At 39.9% G+C, this 22621-nt stretch overlaps 1 protein-coding gene across 23 annotated transcripts in view; it reads left to right on the plus strand.

Moving 5' to 3' along the window:
- The window catches only part of ZHX3 (zinc fingers and homeoboxes 3), a 142974-nt gene that overhangs the window by 24563 nt on the left and 95790 nt on the right, over positions 1-22621 (plus strand). Inside the window, exon 1 of one of the 23 annotated variants that reach the window (XM_058432794.1) lies at positions 20577-20630. The exons of 20 other annotated variants lie outside the window; for them this stretch is intronic. The gene's annotated coding sequence lies outside the window, so the exon portion shown is untranslated. Of the gene's footprint in view, positions 1-20576; positions 20631-22621 lie in introns of those variants that run through there. 2 more of the 23 variants (XM_058432788.1, XM_058432795.1) reach the window with 2 other exon arrangements.

Genomic DNA, 22621 nt, shown 5'->3' on the forward strand with positions numbered 1-22621 from the left:
GTTTGGTATTTGGGTAGCTGTGCTGTACCCATCAGAGCCCCCAGCAGATACTATCTGATGCTGGTATTTGACACCCTATAATCAAATGTGCGTCTCCCACCTCACTAGGTAGATGAAGAAAACAACAGCAGGGCTGTCTTACCAGCTTCCAAATGGTGGCACACCTCTGTGTATGTTCAATTGGACCTTTTATTCTAGCCAGACAAGCTGTTACCCAACATACTTAGTATCTTTTCAAGTTTCTTGTCATCTGGACATCTGATAAAGTGCTTGTGTGTACTGTTTTTTTGAGTTATTAATCTGAGATACTCTCACATACCAGAAAGTTACAGAAAAGAGACAGTCAACAGTTTTTTAAGCATTGGCTAGAAAGTACAGTGTTACTGATAAAATTCTTTTATAAGAAATGTTATGGAGCATCCAATTTTTTTTCTTACTCTATTGGAATTTGGATAAAATGGATGCACTGTTGAAATTACATTCCAAACTGAAAGGTACTTATGCAAAGGGCAGCTTTTGAATCATAGATGAGCAAGTGAGTTCTGTAGAAACACAGAGTAGAGAGTTCATAATCACCTGATCTCCCTTTTCTCCAAGCTTTTAATCTTTTAGCTTAGGGGAGAGGTGCTTTTCTCTTGCCCTTTGTACATGGCAAACAACACTGTGACCCATACTTTTTTGGTCATTTCAAAACAAAATTACTATTAAGCATTGGTTAGAAAGTAAAGAAGTTTAGACAACAAAGCATTTGCACTTGTTTATTTTGTGGAGCTCATTGTGACCTGGTCAGTGGGACAGGACAGTTCTGTACACTGTTGATTAATATGTTCAGATAATTCTGGTTCCTAAATATTAGAGACAGTGTCTTCCTAATGTGACACAAAAGTTGAATCCTGTAACTAGACATTCAATTCAAAAATCCCAATCAGAGGATAAAGACAACAGCAAAAAACCCCAAAGCTTTGACACTGACAATTCAGCTGCTCTATTTTCAGTAAAAAATAAGCAATAATGCTGATATTCAATCCAGATTGAAAATGAAATGACTTGGATGTATTAATAGTAATTGAATTATAGAAATTTTTTTTTTTTTTTTTTAAGATGAGGTCTTGAACTCTCCTGGCTCAAGCGGTTCTCCAGCTTCAGCCTCCTAAATAGCTGGGATTACAGGTGCACACCACCTTGCCAGGCTTGAATGAAAGAACTTAAAAACAACTAGAGTGCCATTAACTTACCCCTAAATAACAATAGTTCTTTAATATCATCTGGTACTCAGTCTATATTTAAATTTCCCTGATTGCTCAAAAATGCATTTTTTTTTAGATTCATGCTTTACTTTTAATTGATGGCCCATACAAAAACTTTTGTAGGTTTTGAATATATACATATATAAACTTATATCTGTGTGTGTATACATATATGTACACAAACACGTGTGTCATACATGTATGTGTGTATACGTATACACACGTATACGTATACATACATATATTCCAAACCCACAATATATATATATACGTATATATATATTCTTGTCCATCAATCTTTTATTTATGTAACCACAGCTTTCATATGGTACCTATGCTCTGTGCTTGCTGAGTTATTAACAAAGAAAAGTGTAGTCATTTCTATCATAATTACTGCGTCTTCGTTAGAAGAGATTTAAAAAGTTGATGCAGTACTAACGTGGTGTTAGCATCTTCTTAGAGATGCTGCCGTAATCCTAATTCTGCAACATTTGTGTCATTCTGAATTTGCCTTTCTCTGGCAGCATTTCTCATCTACTTCCACATGTTTTTAAGATTTGTTGTGACTTCTCTTCTCTGATCTTCTCTTTCTATATGGATTACTGACCTTGAATTTATGCAGCTTCTCTTTCAGTTGTGGAAAGAACACTGCATGGGGGAAAAAGTCTGAGTTCAAATCTTAGCTCCGTGTGGGAAAAATGTCAGGATTCAAATCTCAGCTCCATCACTTACTAGCTGTATGACCTGAGGCAATGTATTTAACTTGCCCAATTACTTTGTAATTGAGCAACATATTTACTTCCCTTTCAGTGGGCTTCATCAAACAATACCACAGATTGCTTAAAATATCCTAAAGCTCCCCAAAGTTGTAGGCAGGGAGGAAGCAAATTATTGGGTCACTGCTTATTGTCCCAAACTACAAGTTAGCATTGCCTAAGGAGCCAGGTTGGGAGGCCCCCAGATGAAGAAAGTGGGAGAGGAGATGGTAACTAATTAACTGAGTCCCTGTAGCCACTTTTCCACATGCTCATTTAGACCTTGAAGCTGCCCTGGAGATTTTATGATTGAAGAAACTGGCTCTGCCAGCGTAGCCAAATGGTTAAGAGCGGTAGCTTGGGTTGAAATACCTGCCTTCCTACTGCATACCAGTAGCTGTATGACCTAAGGCAGGTCCCTTCACCTCTCTGCATCTGTTTTCTCATCAGACACAGAGATAACTCAGATTCTGCTTCATACAATGTTTGTGAGGATTAAATGAAATAAGTGACCAGGTGCAGCAGCATGTGCCTGTTGTCCCAGCTACTCGGGAGGCTGGGGTGGGAGGATCGCTTTAGCCCAGGAGTTAGGGCTGTAGTGCGCTATGCCAGTCGGGTGTCCACACTGTGTTGGCATCAATATGGTGACCTCCTGGGAGCAGGGAACCCCCAGGTTGCCTAAGGAGGAGTGAACCTGTCTAGGTCAGAAACGAAGAAGGTCAAAACTCTCATGCAGATCAGTAGTGGGATCGTGCCTGTGAATAGCCACTGTACTCCAGCCTGAGCAACAGAGTGAGACTCTGTCTCTAAAAGAAATAAAATCTATTCTGTTGTACTGGCAAAATAAATAAATAATAAATAAATAAATAAATAGGAATGTGTGAGGTGCCACGCATAGTACCTGGCACATAATCAGCATTCAGTAACACAAACAGTTACTCATCTTTTACTTCTCTTTAGACTTACAGTCTTTTTAAAGGAAGACTGTGGAGTTCTAGTGACTTTTAATAAAATTTATAGTTGTGACTGCAGACTAAGCAGATTTTCTAACAACCATAATGGAACTTTGTCAAATATGAATGCTTTCCTTTCAAATTGGTTATCTTGAAAGCCCCTTATTTTAATGTTGCCCCAATGTTTGGCGTTATTATTAGTTTTTAGTTTCTAGGTTTCTTTTTGTTGAAACTACAACTAGGATAGAAGTGCATACTTATGTAATTGAAATTAGTTATTTCCATGTTTTCAGCAATCTTTTATCGACCACCTACTATTTGTCAGGCTTCTGCTAGGCACTTGGAATGTGGCCATGAACCAAGTAAGACAGGATCATTTCTCGGTGGCATTTGCAATCTAGGGGGCAGAGAGCTTTCATTGGCACCTTGGATTATGTGGAAAAAAAAAAAGTGACAGTCTTAAATAACATTGTTAAAGCTGCTGAAAGGAAATGGACATATTTTCGAATGTTTGGTAGACATAGCCAAACCTTTTATTAGTACAATAAGATCACATCCTGGCATGTTACCTAAAAGAAAGACAGATGCCTTCTTTATGAATAAAATGAGATGTACTGAGGGAGACACTACTCTGTAACCAGTGCGATAATGTAACTAGCACTTTAAATTCAAATTTGGAGTAAAACAAGGTGCACCGTTATTTTTCTCTGTTTGACTGTGACTTTGGAACCACTCATTCATGAACTAGAAATGGGAGGCATAGTTACATTAAGCAACACACCTGACAGTTATTTACCAATGACCCGGTAATTATTGAAAATGGTTATATATTCAAGAATATTTGTGCTGAGTGCTGTGGCTCATGCCTGTAATCCCAGCACTTTGGGAGGCTGAGGTGGGGGGATTGCTTGAGCCCAGGAGTTGAGACCAGCCTGGGCAACAAAGTGAGACTCTGTCTCTACAAAAAAAAAAAAAAAAAAATTAACTGGACGTGTTGTGAATGCCTATAGTCCCAGCTATTTGAGAGGCTGAGGTGGGAGTATCACTTGGGCCCAAGAGGTTGAGGTTGGCGTGGAAGCCATGATTGCGCCACTGCATTCCAGACCGAGTGACAGTGAGACCCTGTCTCAAAAAAAGAAAAAACTATTTGTTAGATTCCATTAATTAGCATGTCCAAATTGTGCTGATTCTTCTAAAAAGTTTCTAAATATATGTCTATTCAATGTAACATCTAAGTATTAAATAATTGCAAAACACATACAATTAAATGAATGAAATCATAGGGTCCTGAAATTCAAAGTCACTTTAGAGATAATTTAGGATACCCACCCTTATAGTATGAAAATGCCTGCAGCTATTTTCCAACACCTCTAGTGATGGAGAATGACTGACTATAGACCAGGGGTCATAGGCATATAATGTAAAGGTAGGAATTTGTTAGTTTTAAGACAAGAGTGGTAGTTACATATATGGCAAACTTTTGGGCACTATTTGTCATGCAATTTTTTTCAAAATATCATCCTGGCTAGCTAAGATTTGTCTTCCGCAGGCTGGTTTCTGCCTGTGCACTACCAGTGTGTTGCCCTTCGAGTAAATTTTGGCATTGCCTGGGGAAACGTCTCAAGATCTTTTCATTTTCTAAATTTGTAATAAACATTATAGAATATAATTTTTAACCATGTATTCATTTAGCAGATATTTATTAAGTGACTATTGTGTGCCTGTCACTTTTCTAGGCAAAAGGGATGATAGTATTCAGCAAAAAGTCACTACCACCATGGAGATTTCAAATTGATGAATGAGTGGCTCTAAAGTCAAAGGCTGGGAACGGTGGCTCACACCTGTAATTCCACCACTTTGGGAGGCCAAGGTGGGTGGATTGCTTGAGGCCATGAGTTCAAGACCAGCCTGGGCAACAGGCAGTCTCATCTAAAGGATTGATTCAGAACAGGGATGGCCCCACTACCAAGCTTACATGGTTGTTGCTAGGCCTCAGTCTCTCACCATAAGTACCCATCTGTAGGGATGCCTCATGACTTGGTATTGGCTTCCCCTTGGGGCATGATTCAAGAGAAAGTAAGAGACAGAACCCAGGATGGAAGTCATGGTCTTTATATGACTTAATCTTGGAAGTGACGTTTCGTCATATCTGCTGTATTTGTTAGAAGTGAGTCAGTAAGTCTGGCCTACACTCAAGGAGATGAGATTTCACAAAAGCATGAATACCAGGAGGCAGAGATCATTAGGGGCCATCTTAGATCCTGCCTAACACAGAAGGTAAGACATATTATAAACAAATAGAATGTGTCAAATGGTAATACATGCTGTAAAGAAAAATAGAGCAGAATAAGGGAATAGAGAATGATAGAATGGGAGTCTGACTGCTACTTGGGGTGGTGTAGTCAGGGGAGGCCTCTCTAAACAGTAATATTTAAGCAGCATTCTGAGGAAGATAAAGGGAACAGGTGTGGATTCCTGGGATAAATGATTGATTCCTGTTATTCAAATCAGAATGAATAGTAAGTCAAAGGCCTCAAGTCAGCAGCATGTTTGAGGGATAGCACAGAGTTCATGTGTATTTGTCTAATTCTTATACTGCTACAAAGATACTACCTGAGACTGGGTAATTTATAAACAAAAGCAGTTTAATTAATTCACAGTTCCACATGGCTGACAAGACCTCAACTTACAGTCATGGTGGAAGGGGAAGCAGGCACTATCTTCACAAGGTGGCAGGAGAGAGAGAGAGCTCAGGGGAAACTGCCACTTTTAAATAATCAGGTCTCGTGAGAGAACTCCCTCACTATCATAAGAACAGCATGGAGAAACCACCCCCATATCCAATCACCTCCCACCAGGTCCCTCCTTTGATATGTGGGAATTACAATTCGAGAGGAGATTTGGGTGGGGACACAGAGCAAAACTCTGTGATTACCAGAGGTGTGGAGTAATCAAGGGGAGAAGAGAATAGATGAGGTTATAGAGTAATGGGAGTGGGGAAGATAGATCATGCAGGGCTTTTAGCCCATGGAAAGGATTTTTGTTTGTACTCTGAAATGGGAAGCCATTGGAGGGTTTTGAGCAGAGATAAGAAAATAATAGAGAGAAGGAAAGAGAGTAGCAACATTCCAAGAGTTCTCATATAACAATTACAAGGAATCTTGACTATAATAAGTATGACTTACAGAAGACTTTTCAACAGTAGCAATCAAGGCTGAAAGACAATGGAACAAAGTGCTTTGAGGAAAAAACTGTCAACTGAGAATAAACTGTCATGCAAGAGTGTGATATCAAGTTAAACTATCACTAGATCTCAAGTTAACTGTAATTCAAGAGTGTGAGTGAAATGGCTTTTTTCAAAGACTGAAGTTTATCATCCACTGACCATGGCTAAAAAATCCCTTAGGAAGTACAAAAAATGAATGCAGAAGGAAGGATTAGGAGTCAGGCAGCCATGATACAATTCATAAACTTGACAGTAGCCATCTTTCTGAAAGTTTTTTTTAACGTTTTCAATAATAAGTGACTAATTTTGCGTAATGGGAATGAGTAAGCATGTTTTCTATTTGTCTTTGTAATTTTTGCATTTTTAATTGAAAAGAGACTTTACAAGTATTCAAGAAAGTGCATTCTCAACAGTGACTACTACTCTGATGCTATTATAATTTTTCTCATCCTTGTCAATATAAGAACTCTTCGCTGATAGTTTAGAATGATAATAGCATTTATTGATTGTTTACTCTGTACTAGGCATACTATGCTAAACCTTTTGTATGTATCATCTCATTTAATCCTCAGTAGTTCTGTGTGAAAGGCACTAGTGCTGTTTTCTCTTTTACAAATGAAGAAACTAATGCTATGAAAGTTGAGTAACTCTGTTATGATAACACTAGTTATTAAGTAGCACAGCCAAGATAACACCAGCTAGTGAACAGCATGGCTAAAACAAGAACCTGGGAAGGTTTGACCCTAGAATTCAGGCTTCTAACTGCTACACTGTTTTCTCCCTTCTTCTACCCAGTTTTGATTGCTTTATTTTGATAAATGGTATCAGTTTATTGATACAGTAAATTAAACTGGACTTCTCTTGAAAATAATTTGACAATGATGCCTTGCTGCATTTACTGTTATAGAATTTTATAAACAAAATAGATTTTAATGAACTAGTTCAGCTCCCTCATTTTGTAAACAGGGAAACAGAGGCTCAAGCAGGTTAACTGACATGTCCAAGGCCACACAGGTGATAACAGCAACATCTAGAAGACAGGCTTCCTAACACCAACATTAGTATTATTTCCTCTGGAATCTGAGTATTTAGCCTTAAAAAAGGTCAGGGTTCTATTGAAATGGCTTCAGTAAGTAAATGATTTGTCCAGAAATGCTTATTCTGTAAGCTGGCATTCATATACCAATATCGATGTAAATGCCTTCCATGGAGAAGAGTGGCAGACAGAACCCTTCACCTCAAGTAATTTACAGTCTAGTGAGGATACAGAGGAATAAAAAGAAATTACAGTTCAGCATGTTAGGTTCCATGAGAGGGGTAAAACAGAATGGCAAGCAGAAGGACCATCGACCCAGTATTTGGAGTGGGGAGAAGCAAGGGTAGTTAGGGAAAGCTTCTTAGAGAAAGAAGTGCTTACGCTGAAACCTGAAGGACCAGTAAGAGTGTACCAAGTCAAGGGATGGGAGAGGGAAGTACATGGAGGAGGAAAGGCGAACCAAATAGTAAGAGGAAAAACTATGAGGCAAGTGAATGCTTGTATCTGGGACCCTAAAGTAATGAAGCATAGCTAGTGAGAGCATGCCGTGTAGGGGGTAGGATGGAGCTTGGGGGAGAGGGATGGTTAGCTTGGTGGAGGATGAGGATGGAGAGGTGATAAAGGCTTAGATCCAGATCATAACATCCCTAGATTTGATGCTGAGGTTTTGATGAAGGGCTCCTGAAAACTTTCCAGGATGAGAGCAATCAATCAGATTTTTAGTGAGAAAGATTAAACCTGAAACAGTGAGGAAAATGATTGCAGAGAGCTTCAACGCTGGGGTCTTGATGAGAAGGGCCAGTCCTTTGAGAAAATATATAACTGTAGGGACAAACAGACAGATTGAAGATTTAGGAAGTGGAGAACTGGCCATTGTTGGATACTGGTGAAAGGTGAGGGGTTGGGCACTTGGGTATACACTGAGATGGGCAACATAAGGAGTGGGTCAGGCCTAAGGGAGATGATGATTCTGGTTTGGGACATGTTGAACCTAGGGGGTAGTGGGCCATCCAAGAGCAGATATCTAATGGGCAGCTTGCTCTGTGGTGAGAGAAAGCTGGCTTTGGGGATAGTTGGCATGTAAGATGGGACTTGAAAGATTGGAGAATAGAAGATCAGCAAGGAAAGTGAGTGGCCTGAGAAGAGGAGAGAGTCTAGGATAGCATGCTGCTTGGCACCTTGTAAGTACCCAAATGTTTATAAATGCATTTATTTGATAAACAGCTGTATTCCTTCTTAAGTAATTAGGTAATAGGCATTCCTTATTTGGTAATTGAAACATTATGAAGCAAGTGCAATTTTCTCATTACTCTGGGGACGCTAACTCATTCTATCACAAAGGTTTGAGAAAGATTTTTGTTTAATAGCCTTTCCTTTTTTTCTTTTTTAAAATTACATAAATAATACACAATGCATATATATTAATACTTGTACCATCCAAAAGATACAGAAGTACGGAGAGTAAAAAGGTTTTCTCTTCTCTCCTCATCTTCTCTCCACTCAAGACCTTTTGAAAGTAATTATCCATGTACTGTTCCTAAGAGGAGCTGGGTTCTGGACAGTCTAGGTTGGAGACTGGAGAGTGTGATCCTCATGTTTGTCTTTGACTCACAGTGACCATAGATTAAAGGGATTTTTTTTTTAGATGCAGTCTCGTTCTGTCGCCCAGGCTGGAGTGCAGTGGCGCGATCTCGGCTCACTGCAAGCTCTGCCTCCCGGGTTCACGTCATTCTCCTGCATCAGCCTCCCGAGTAGCTGGGATACAGGCGCCTGCCACCATGCCCGACTAATTTTTTGTATTTTTAGTAGAGACAGGGGTTCACCGTGTTGTTAGCCAGCATGGTCTCGATCTCCTGACCTCATGATCTGCCTGCCTCCGCCTCCTAAAGTGCTGGGATTACAGGCATGAGCCACCGTGCCCAGCCTGATAAAAGTGATATTAATGTGCAGTGACTGTCTCCCCAGGAGATGCACTTGCTTTTGCCCTTAGTGGTGTGTGACCTTGTTTTTATAGGAAGTCATTCAACTGCATAGTTAGTGGAGAGCTGAAACGCTGCATTATGGACTTTGGGAAGCTCTACCACAGCTGGACAGATGTGGAGGAGAGGGCTCTCATTTCCAGGGTGTAGAAAATCACTGGCATGTGAATGCACACACACATGCACCCTGATGGCAATGTCTAAAGAGTTGTGAGGCCAGGCACGGTGGCTCACACCTGTAATACTAGTACTTCGGAAGGCCAAGGCGAGTGTATCACCTGAGCTCAGGAGTTCAAGACCAGCCTGGGCAACATAGCAAAAACCCTGTCTCTACTAAAAATACAAAATTAGCTGGGCATGGTGGGGTATGCCTGTAATGCCAGCTACTTGGGAGGCTGAGGCATAAGAATGGCTTGAACCCAGGAGACGGAGGTTGCAGTGAGCCAAGATCATGCCACTGCACTCCAGCCTGGGCGACAGAGCAAGTCCCTGTCTCCAAAAAATAAATAAAACAATAAAGAGTTGTGAAAGCCTTTGGCTATGCAGTGAATTTTTAGTGTTATTACATGTACCAGTCTCTAGCTGATCAAAATAATTATCTTTAGGAAATGTTAGAAACAGTCATGAGATGTCATGTATTTTATTAGATTCCTTATTTGCCCAGTTTAACTTCATGCAATGTACCTGGGTTTTAGACTTGATATTTGGCCATCATTTAAAGGTGGACTTCATTAGAGGCATCGAAAGACGAATTGTGGGCTGGGTGTGGTGGCTTACGCCTGTAATCCCAGCACTTTGGGAGGCCGAGGTGGGTAGATCACAAGGTCACGAGTTCGAGAATAGCCCGCCCAACATGGTGAAAACCTGTGTCTACTAAAAATACAAAAAATTAGCCAGGCGTAGTGTGGGGCATGCCTGTAATCCCAGCTACTCAGGAGGCTGAGGCAGGAGAGTTGCTTGAATCCTGGAGGCGGAGATTGCAGTGAGCCAAGATTGCACCACTGTACTCCAGCCTGGTGACAGAGCTAGACTTCACCAAAAAAAAAAAAAAAAAAAAAAGATGAATTGTGTCTAATGGACCCCTAAGACATTACTTCTACAGTGTTAAATATGCATAAAAATATGTGGTTGAGGAAGGTTGTTACTTGGTAGAGAAGATGAGAAGTTAAGTGATTGCCTTTGGCAGTTGCAGCGTATCACAGGATCTAGAATTTAAATGAAAAATTAGTCTAGAGCTCAAGCACTGAAAGGGTACTTAATATTGTTTTGACAGCTTGCTGATGTATTTATTCTCTGGTCTTCTTCATCTTGGGGTAAATGACACCTCCATGGACTTAGGTGTTAAAGTCAGGAACCTGGGAGTCATCCTAACAACTCTGTCCCTCATGCCCAGTCCACAAGAAGGACTACCGATTCTACCTGTAACACATAGGGAACCCATCTTCACTGCTAGCACCCTAATGTGGGCCACTGTCATCATAGCCCAGGACTTCTGCAATAGCCTTCTGCCTTCTCTCTTAGCTGCTACTCACTCCCATCCACTCTACATTTCAGCCGAAGTGATCTTTTTGGAAACATAAGTCAATTATGTTACTCCCCTGCTTAAAACTTTTAAATGGCTTCCCATTGCACTTAGGATAAAATGTTTAAACACCCATCATTGTTTGCAAGGTGATATGTGACATGGCTTTGGACTAATTAACCTCATTTTGTGCTCACCTCCATTCACCACCATCCTTCCAGTTCCTGGAGGAAGTCATCCTTTTATTTGAACCTAACTTTCTCTGTAAGCATCAAAATTTAATTACCATCTATGGTTCTTCCGCAAATAAAAGATTTTATGTCTGCTACTCTTTCCTACTCCCAGCTATTTTTCAAAGTTTCTCATTACTTTTCTACATTATATCTTTTTTGTTTAATAATTCTTATTAGCAATTGCACTTCACCTAATGTCTATTTTATCGATAATTGTGGAGTAGAGCTTTAAACCTATTTCTTTGTTCAGCACTGCTTCTTGTATCCCAAGTCATCTTTTATTTCTTGGATTCAAATTTAATTTGCTACAGTACACCTTTGAGTCTCTTCCTACTTACCCCCAGAGTACACAGTGGTGAACTTCATGGAGCAGTTGTATATCCCCAGATAACTTTATTTTGCCTTCATACTTAAGTAACAGTTTTAGGGATATATGAGAGTCTATGCTTAAAATTATTTTTCCTTTTAAACTTTGTAGAAATTGCTTCATTTGCGTTTTAGCATCTGAAATTACAGATGAGAAGTCTGGTGCAAATACAATTTTCCTTTTTTTTACAGTTAGCATGCTTCCTAACTGTAGCATGTTCCTAGATTTCAATTTTATTTTGTAATTTAAAATTTTCACCAAGTTACATTTAGGTAGTTTTTTTCAATATTGTTATACACCATGTAAACTTGGCAGACCCTTTCAACCTAATGCTCAGATCTCTCTTTAACTCAGATCTATTTGGTCTTATTATTTCTTTGGTAATTTCTTTTCCTCTGTCCTCTCCTTTAAAAAAAAAAAAAGGTTAGACATACTGGATCATCTAGATTTATCCTCCTTTCCCCTCTCATTTCCCGTTTCTTGGTTTGGGAGAATTCATCAGTTTGATCTTCTAAATCACTGCTTTTGTCTTTGGTTATGCCCCTTTTGCTGTTCAGACCTCTGTTGAAGGATTAAGACATTTTTTTGGCCTGGTGCAGTGGCTCATGCCTATAATCCCAGCCCTTTGGGAGGGCGAGGTGGTTGGATCACTTGAGGGTCGGGAGTTTGAGACCAGCCTGGCCAACATGGTGAAACTCCGTCTCTACTAAAAACAAAACAAAAACAAAAAAAACACACACACAAAAACATAGCTTTGTTTTTTTATTCCCCATTAATAACTTTTTAGTATTGTTCCTCTCCCTTAGTATCTCCGTAGATCTTTGAAATGGTATCTTAATAGATCTTTCAAAGAATACTACAATTATTTTCTGCTTCCTTTTCTGTTTTTGTTATTACTTAAGGGCACATTAAATTATCTGGAGAATATTTAAATACAAATGCCTGGATCCCTCTTCCCTCTATAAATACTGGTACAATTGGATTGTGGTGGGGCCCAGGCAATTAATTGGTATTTCTAAAAAGCTCAGCAGATGATTCTGATGTGCATCCAGGATTGAGAACTCTTTGATTGTCTGATCAGAGTGGTAACTGTAGTGGGTTCTCTCAGCACAAGTGGGAATTATTCTTCCAGAAGTGAATTCAGAGTACAGGAGCGCTGGTCCTGCTAAGTACCAGGAATATGCCTCCAGGAGTTCAGTCAGCTGCCTTCTGGGTGGGTGTGTGCATTGTCATTTGTGGTGCTGTTTCTTCATTCTGTAGTCCCAGCACCTATGTGGGTGGTTCCCCCACAGCTGATCCTCCACTTTATTATAGAGAGCTGTTCTCACAGCTTAGCCTTTCTGAGAACACTGGAGGATGCAGCTGTTCCATAGGCCTCTAATTATTCTCCTGACAGTCCTGGGCTCACTTCTACTTCTACATCCAGCTTCCCTTATCTCTGAATTTGAGTTTGTTCCCCCCTAGGGTTCTATGGTTATATTCACAGTTTTAGAGTTTCTTTATTTTGCTTGGTTCAAATTGAAAATTTCCTTTACGTTTTAGTATTGCTGTCATTCAGTCAGTCCTGATGGCATTTCCCCTCCTTTTGGCCCAGAAGTCCTCATGCTATTCTGATGGTATCTTTCCTGTTTATCCTGTGCTGCTGTGAACTTATTACTCTTGTATTTTTATAATATATATTATTTTAATAAGTAGTCTTTTATATTGGTCATTTTAAGAGAGGGGAGAAGTACATTCTAAGTTAATCATTATTTATGATGAACAAGAAGTCCTCAAATACTTTTTGGTTACTTCTGAAAAGTGTCAGACATTCAAGGAATTTAGCTGTCTATTTACAGAAGAGGAACTTGAGGTGGTTTAACCCAATGAAAAACTACTTCATTCTTTTAGTTAAAAAAAAAAAAAGCATTTGGAGTTGTAAGATACTGTTTTTCATGTATCAAATTAGTGAAGTGTGTTTTTGTGTGTATGTGTGGAGCAGGGGTTGTGGTGGGGAGTATATAAGGGGTGAGGATTATATATGAGAAAGAGAATTTAATGCTAACAAGGATGTAGAAGTATAAACATTCTTATATACTTCTTGTGGAATGCAAAGTGATATAATACTCAGTGCAGTTTGGCAATACGGGCCTTTAAAACTTTCATACTCGTTGACCCAGGATTCAAATTCTGGCAGTCCATCTCAAGGAAGTAATCATGTGTGAAGACAATAGTTTATTTACAAAGATGTTATAAAATAAATAAAAACAGGCTGGGTGCAGTGGCTCACGCCTGTAATCCCAGAACTTTGGGAGGCCAAGGTGGGCAAATCACGAGGTCAGGAGATCGAGGCCATCCTGGCTAGCACGGTGAAACCCTGTCTTTACTAAAAATACAAAAAATTAGCCGGGCGTGGTGGCAGGCACCTGTAGTCCCGGCTACTCAGGAGGCTGAGGCAGGAGAATGGCATGAACCCGGGAGGCAGAGCTTGCAGTGAGCCCAGATCAAGCCACTGCACTCCAGCCTGGGTGATGGAGGCTCCGTCTCAAAAACAAAAACAAAAACAAAACTGTGCAGACAAAAGTAAAAATTAGTAGCAGTGATTGTTTCTATGATTTATGTGAATTTTTTCCTCTATAGTCTTATACTCTTCTGTATTTTCCATATATATCTACAATAACTATATTCAGGAAAATATTGGTATTGTTTTCTAAATTACCAAGCTGTTCCACAAAGAAATATGAATGGCCACTAATCACATGAAAAGATTTAACCTCAGTAGTAATAAAAGATGCAAAGAACGCTCAATAACATGAGATGTTTATCAGACCTATATTTGAGAAAAAATACCAATATGTGCAGTATGATCCCAGTATGGTTAAAATTGTGCATGTGCACATGTGTGTGCATCAGAATGTTGATAGTGCTTATATTTTGGTAGTGGATAGTTTTGGCTTATATGAGCTTTCTCCCAACTATAATCTTTTTTTTTTTTTTTTGGTCGAGACAGGGTCTCTGTCACCCAGGCTGGAGTTACAGTGGCACAATCTCTGCTCACTGCAACCTCTGCCTCCCTAGTTCAAGCAGTTCTCCTGCCTCAGCTTCCCGAGTAGCTGGGACTACAAGTGTTACCCCCAACACCCAGCTAATTTTTGTATTTTTAGTAGAGACGTAGTTTCACCACGTTGGCCAGGCAAGTCTCGAATTTCTGGCCTCAAGTGATCCGCCCACCTCGACCTCCCAAAGTACAATCCTAGGCTTGAGCCACCACACCCAGCCTCCCCTAGTTATAATCTTCTCTACTCCTTTGTATTTTCCGGTTTGCTTATATTGAAAGCGTATTGCTTTTGTAATCAGGGGAGTTTTTTTTTTCCACACTTAATCTTTCCATCCCCTACACTATACTTTCTGCTTTTAAAACATGCTTAAAATATTTAACATGGAGGGGGCTGGGCATGGTGGCTCACGCCTGTAATCCCAGCACTTTGGGAGGTCGAGGCGGGTGGATCACGAGGTCAGGAGATCGAGACCATCTTGGCTAACAAGGTAAAACCCCATCTCTACTAAAAATACAAAAAATTAGCCAGGCATGGTAGTGAGCGCCTGTAGTCTCACCTACTCGGGAGGCCGAGGCAGGAGAATGGCTTGAACCTGGGAGGTGGAGCTTGCAGTGAGCCGAGATCACGCCACTGCACTCCAACCTGGACGACAGAGCGAGACTCTGTCTCAAAAAAAAAAAAAAAAAAAAGAAAAAGAAAATTAACATGGAGAGTAGGGCAAGAGAAATTTGAGAGAATTCTCTCTGTAATTCAGTCTTAAGAATTAATTGAACTCAATATAAAGTTACATACTGCTTTAAAGAGATTTATGTTTGCTTCAAGAGGTATATTTGAGTATATCAAATACTTTAAAAATATACCTTTTTCTCAAAATATTAGCCACGTAGATGCAACATGATGGAAAACTGACTTTGTGCCATTAAAAAATGTTACAAAAATGTTTGTGTCATTTTAAAAAAGTATATAGTTGAATAAGTTTGTTTCTTTTGTAAGAGATAGGGTCTTGCCATGTTGTCCAGGCTGACCTTAAACTCCTGGGCTCTAGCAGTCCTCCTGCTTCAGCCTCCCAAGAACTGGGACTACAAGTACACCCCACCTTGCCTGGTAAAGTTTTTGTCAAATGTTTATACTCATGTAAACACCACTCCCAATCAGTATACAGAACATTCTTGCCACTCTAGAAAAGTTCCCTCCTCATGCTGTCTTGTCTGTCTTCACCATTCAAAGGTAATTTCTATTGTGATTTTTACCACCAGAAATTTTGTCTTTTCTAGAACTCCACATTTTATTTTATATCTAACTTATCTTGCTCACCATGCTTTTGAGATTTATCCATGACATGTATCAGAAACATACTTCTTTTTCTTGCTGAGTAATATTCCATTGTATTAATATCACAATTTTTAAAATCTATTCTTATGCTGACAGATATGTGGGATGTGTCCAGGTTTTGGCTATTTAAAAATTGGAGATAGTTTGTAGCTATGTGATAAACCCCAGTGTGCTTTCCTCCTCCTTTTTCCTGTCTAGCAGGGCTTGTGAAGCAAGCATTTGCCCTGCAGTTAAGGGCTTGTTTCCAGGCGCTTATAACTAAGACCACCACAAAGAGAACAGAAAACAAAACTAAAGTGAGCCCGCCAAGTCCCAGGCGGACGCCTCAAGAGTTCAGCTCTTGGGCACAGAACGGCAGGCCTGCAAATTAACTGAAAACTCCCTTTACAGAAAGAAAAAAAGAGCTAAGCATTGAGAGAGCTCAGGGCACCCAATTAGAGACCAAGAGAGCCACTACCACATTGGATCAAATCACAGCAGTTGTTTTGAGACAGAGAGGTTACTCAAAACGCTGAGCCTTGACGATACTGAGAGTGAGGCGGGGCACTTCCTCTCCCCAGCAGCCTTGCAGCAAATGTCCCTGAAGTGCCTTATCTGGGCTCTCTTTTACAGAGGCTTCAGGCTAAGGAGTACTAGGATATACTCTTAAAGTACTTCCCTGACTGCTTTTCTAACATGAGCTGCATTTAGAAAAAAGAAAAAGAAAAACAGACTCTTAAGGGTGGGGTTGGGGGACATACTTGATAACTGGAAAACAAAAAAAAATCCCACAGACTCAAGTGGCTATCATACATTCAGGTATTGAGCATACTCCCTAAGAACAGGAATTCTCAGCTCTGGGTTTGAGAGGCCCAGGATGCCTCTTTCTGCGACAGACAGGGCACAGCACCTCCTCTCCTATCTCATTCCTTGTAGAGTTCATTTTCCTCTATGCCACCACCAACCAAAGAGAATGTGGCCTTTATCCTGTTTCTTTGGACACTGCCTCTGTATCCAACCCATCCTCCGAATCTTTGTTTGGTGTTTTTGTAAATTTATTTTTATTTTTTGTATTTCTTCTGTCCTCTGAATCTTCACACAGAGTTCAGGTTAACTGAGTGCAACTAGAGCTGAAGAAATGGAGAGGGAGAAGTACAGTCATTCAGTTAGCGTGTTGAAGACACTCTTAGAAGATCGGAAATTGTGTGGGCCCTAAAGATAGGACCCTCATCAGGCAGTGGTAAGACCAAATAATAGGAAGTCCTCTCCACTTGCCATGTTAGAAGGGCTTTCCAGTTCTGGAAGAATTTGTGGCAAAACTCATGCCATGAGAGTGAGTCTTCTACGGATGTTATGCTGATCAGCCTTGCTCACTGTGCTGATTGCTTGGCATCAGACTCAGCCAGCAGGAGTCCACCGTATGTCCGTCCTAACCCAGTTCTCATCACTGGACTGTTGTCTGTTGCGTCACTGCATCAGATTTTTACCTGGTTACCATTCTGGCCCCCATTTCTTGCCTGGGCCTATTTTTTTTTTTTTCCCTTGGCCTCTTCAACTTAAACTTCCTGGTGAAAACAAAAAATAAACATTGACTCAGAAATTCAAATTTTACATTAGCTAACATGCTCTGCCAAAGCACTGACCCTGAGCACCTGCCAGATGATATTTTCATTGCTTTTAGTTTCATTATAGATCACAAAATATATGGAATTGGATTTCTTTTTCCTGCGATTTGGTGGTTGTTTATTTCAACAGATGGTATTTTCTGACTGAAGGTATTTATAAACAGTTTATTTTCTTTTTTTTTTTTTTTTTTTTTTTATGGGGAGGATTTTCACTCTTGTCGCCCAGGCTGGAGTGCAATGGCACGATCTCAGCTCACTGCAACCTCTGCCTCCTGGGTTCAAGTGATTCTCCTGCCTCAGCCTCCCAAGTAGCTGGAATTACAGGTGCCCACCTCCACGCCTGGCGAATTTTTGTATTTTTAGTAGAGACAGGGTTTCACCATGCTAGCCAGGCTGGTCTCAAACTTCTGACCCCAGTTGATCTACCTGCCTTGGCCTCCCAAAAGGCTGGGATTACAGGTGTAAGCCACCACGCCTGGCCCAGTTTGATTCTTAAGATCCTTTCTGATGTTGCTGGATCACCTTGGACTATGAGTTTCATGTAGCTTGTACATTGAGAGGAGGTGCAAACTGAAGCTTTGAAGAGTTGACACCAAACATCACAACTGAGGCAATCACTGCCCCTCACTCAGATGGTTTCAAATGACTTTTATTTTAGGGGAATACATACTTTCCTTGCAATTGCGAGTCTTAGAAAACTCCACAGTGATGTTTCCTGGGTTATTGTGTTATCTTCAGTTCTAATTTTTGTTGTGTGAGCAAAAAACAGATTGTATCCAGCTCAAGTTACCTTTATAATATCAAGTGATTGTTGTCTCACAGACTTTAGCCAAAAAATTTTAAAGACTTGTAAAACCCTTCCTCTCCAACCGACACCCTGTCCAATTATAGTTGATACTTTAAGCTCTGACTCTCAAGCTTCTGTGAGCAGAATCTTTGGCAAAGTAGCTAATGTGACATAATCAATTTGGGTGGATTTGAACTACATGAAAAAGAGTTCCTGATACCATTCTGCAAAGTCTGTTAAACAACTTAACTCTTATCAGTGAACAAATAAGCTTCATGCATCTCTGTTCCTCTACTGGGAACTGAAGATAATGAAACTTAATTATAAATCAGGAAAATGAAAATCCTTAAGTTCTGACCTTTTCCATAGCCCAAAGCAAACAAAACAGACGTTACATAATTTACACGCATTCTCTGGAGTATGAATTTTGGATTACCAAGGGCAAGTGTAAACTTCGTATTTGTGACATACTCCAGGATATTAGTAAATTACCATAGCGATACAGACAACTAAAGAAGTTAGTGTATCACCTTATCAAGGACGTTTTAAAATAACCTTAACATTACGTCATACAATGGAAAGACATCCATGGATTAGAATACTTAGTATTATAAAGATGGCAGTACTACTCAAAGTGATGTAAAGATTCAGTGCAATCTCGACCAAAATTCCAGTAGCTATTTCTGCAGAAATAGGAAAGCTGATCCTAATATTCATATAGCATTGCAAGGGACCCTGAATAGTCAAAACAATCTTGAAAAAGAAAAACAAAGTTGGAGTATTCATGCTTCCCAATTTCAAAAGATACTACAAAACTACAATAATCAAAATAGGTATAGGTATAAGAATAGACATATAGATCAATGGAATAAAACAGAGTCCAGAAATAAACCTGTACATCTGTCATCTTTGAGAACAGTGCCAAGATGATTCACTGGGGAAAGGACAATCTCTTTAACAAATGGTGCAGGTACAACTGGATATCTATATGCAAAAGAATGAAGTTGGACCCCACACATAATAAAATTAACTCAAAATGGACCAAAGAACTAATTATAAGAGGTAAGACTATAAACTCTTAGAAGAAAACATAAGGGTAAATCTTCATGACCTTGGATTTGGTAATGGATTCTTAGAAAGACACCAAAAGCACAAGCAATGAAAGAAAAAATAGACAAATTGGACTGCATCAAATGTTAGAATTTTGCAGCAAAGGACACTATCAAGTAAGTGGAAAGGCAACCTGCAGAATGGGAGGAGATATCTGCAAATCTGTTAAAAAACAAACAAAACAAAACAAAAACTCTTAACAACAACAGAAAAGATAACCCAATTAAAATATGGGCAAGGGACTTGAATAGACATTTTCTAAAGATATGCAAATGGCCAAGAAACATATGAAAAGATTTCCTGGGTCATTGGTCATTAAGGAAATGCAAATCAAAGCCACAATGATATACCATTTCACACCCACTAAGATGTCTATACTTTAAAAACAAAACAAAAATGGAAAATTATAAGCATTGATGAGAATGTGGAGAAATTAGAACCTTGTACTTTGCTGGTGGGAATGTAAAATGGTGAAGCCACTGTGGAAAACAGTTTAGTAGTTCCTCAAAAACTTCCATATAGAATTACCATATGACCCAGCAATTCCACTCCTGGTTATATGTCCAGTAATTGAAAACAGGTATTCAGACAAATACTTGTACATTCATGTTCATGGCAACACTATTCACAATAGCCAAAAGATGGAAACAACCCAAATGTCTATCAATGAATGAATGGATGAGCAAGATGTACATCTATACAGTGGAATATTTTTTTTTTTTTTTTTTGAGACGTCCGGTTCTTCTCCGCCTCGCTTCGAGTAATGGGCTATAGGCCCCCCACCAGCCCGGCTAATTTTTTGTTTTTTTTTTTTTTTTTTTTTCACTGTGGTCTCGATCTCCTGACCTCGTGATCCGCCTGCCTCGGCCTCCCAAAGTGCTGGGATTACAAGCGTGAGCCACCGCGCCCGGCCTATACAGTGGAATATTTTTCAGCCATAAATAGGAATGAAGTACTGATGCATGCTGCAATGTAGATTAACTTTGAAACATTATGCAGAGTGAAAGCCAACCCAAAAGGTCACATGTTGTTTGATTGCATTTATATGAAATATCCACAAGAGGTAATTTTATGGAGACATAAAGCATATTAGTGGTTGTCAGGAGTTGGAGGAGGAGGAGGAGGAGGAATAGAAGTGACTGCTTAATGAGTACAAGGTTCATTTTGGGGTGATGAAAATATTTTGGAACTAGGTAGATGTAATGGTTGCACAATACTGTGAATGTGCTAAATGCCACTGAATTGTCCATTTAAAAATGGTTAATATTACGTTATGTGAATTTTCAATTTTTAAAATTACATCATATAATTTCTGTGATCTCACAGATAACTGTGGCTTTGCTGTCATAGTTACCCTGTGACTGTTAGAACCCATGTACTTTGTACATTGGGAAGTTCTTTCCAGCTCTCAACAGGAAAACGTGAAGACAGATGATCCCAAGTAGGTTTCTCCCTAAACTAACAATTAAAGAATATAGTTTCACTTTTTCATTTTTATTTGTTGAAACTGGTAAAGCTTCTACCTTGAGTGGGTCTGGGTTGTTTTAAAATTTATCAGACCACATTGGTCTGATATTGTTTCCTTCATTTAACTTGAAAAAGCTTGCTTAAAATAACTATTTGGAGATGGAATAATTTTTTGGTTTTATGAAAATTTAAAGGAATTGTAAAAGAATCTAAGATACTTACGGAATTGCAGTCAAGTTTTTCTGGTGATTTTGTATGCTACATTGCTAGAGATTTTTGTGATACTTTCTAAAATAATTTCAAATTTTTTTTTTATTGTCAGTGACCTTGGTGTCAGGAATAAGAAAATTGTATTCAGATCAGTCAAGCAGAGCCTGTGCAAAAACGAAAAACATTAATTTTTTATTTTTATCTCATCTGTTTTGTTTTTTGAAGGAGGAGCTTTAGGCTATATTCTGGCAAATGATCTGAGAAGAGCTTCTTACTCAGAAAGTAGAAGTGTTTTGCCAATTATTATGAAACTTTTCTTTATGAATGAGGCTGTTGCTTCTGGCCCACAGTCAGTGCTGTTTTTGGAGACTTGTTTCTCCAGCAAATGTTGTCTTCCACACTCCTACCTGCTTCCTCTTATGATCCAAAATATGCCATCCATCCAGACTAAAAATCTGTAGATGTGAAGCAAACAAAGCTAACTGGTTTACAGTGGATTGAACCCATAGCTTTTGGCATCATCTGAATCAACCAATCAACTGAACTCTAATGCCTTGGTTGAGTAAGGGTGTTGCAATTTTAAAGTTAGAAGGGATCTGGCAATCATAGGAAAATATCTATCATGCTGGATATTTTTCTAAAAAAAAACTTTTGTAGGCCGGGCATGGTGGCTCACGCCTGTAATCCCAGCACTTTGGGAGGCTGAGGTGGGTGGATCACGAGGTCAAGAGATCGAGACCATCTGGCCAACATGGTGAAACCCCGTCTCTACTAAAAATACAAAAATTAGCAGAGTGTGGTGGCGCATGCCTGTAGTCCCAGCTACTCAGGAGGCTGAGGCAGGAGAAATGCTTGAACCTGGGAGGTGGAGGTTGCAGTGAGCCGAGATAGCGCCACTGCACTCCGGCCTGGGGACAGAGTGAGACTCTGTCTCAAAAACAAAAAACAAAGAAAACTTTTGTAGAGACTGTGGTCTCACCCTGGTGCCCAGGTTGGTCTTGAACTCCTGGCCTCAGTCTATCCTCTCAGCCTCCCAAAGGATAATTTTCAAAAAATAAGCAAAGATGAGGTTTAAGTTAGGGAGAATTAGAAGTTGTTTCTCAGTAAATTATTAATAAGGAGAAATTTTCAAGAGCTAATTCACTAGACATTGAGCTACTTTAGGCATACCAGGACAGAAGTAGAAAAAGTGAAATAGATGGATGACACTGTAGCTTACTGCACAGTTATATTTGCCCAGGTACCTCTGACTATGAACAGCAGCATAGTGCATAGTGCATAATACTTTTTTTTTTTTTCTGAGACAGAGTCTCGCTGTGTCAACCAGGCTGGAGTACAGTGGTGCGATCTCGGCTCACTGTAAGCTCCACCTCCCAGGTTCACGCCATTCTCCTGCCTCAGCCTCCCGAGTAGCTGGGACTACAGGTGCCCGCCACCACACCCAGCTAATTTTTTTGTATTTTTAGTAGAGATAGGGTTTCACCGTGTTAGCCAGGATGGTCTCAATCACCTGACCTCGTGATCCGCCCACCTTGGCCTCCCAAAGTGCTGGGATTACAGGCATGAGCCACTGCGCCCGGCCTTTTTTTTTTTTGGATGGAGTTTCGCTCAGTTGCCCAGGCTGGAGTGCAGTGGTGCGGTGCGATCTTGGCTCACTGCAACCGCTACCTCCTGGGTTCAAGTAATTCTTCTGCCTCAGCCCCCGGAGTAGCTGGGATTACAGGGCGTGCACCACCGTGCCCAGCTGTTTTTAGT

Source organism: Hylobates moloch, unplaced genomic scaffold (genome assembly GCF_009828535.3).
Source record: "Hylobates moloch isolate HMO894 unplaced genomic scaffold, HMol_V3 SCAFFOLD_21, whole genome shotgun sequence".
Lineage (NCBI taxonomy): Eukaryota > Metazoa > Chordata > Mammalia > Primates > Hylobatidae > Hylobates > Hylobates moloch.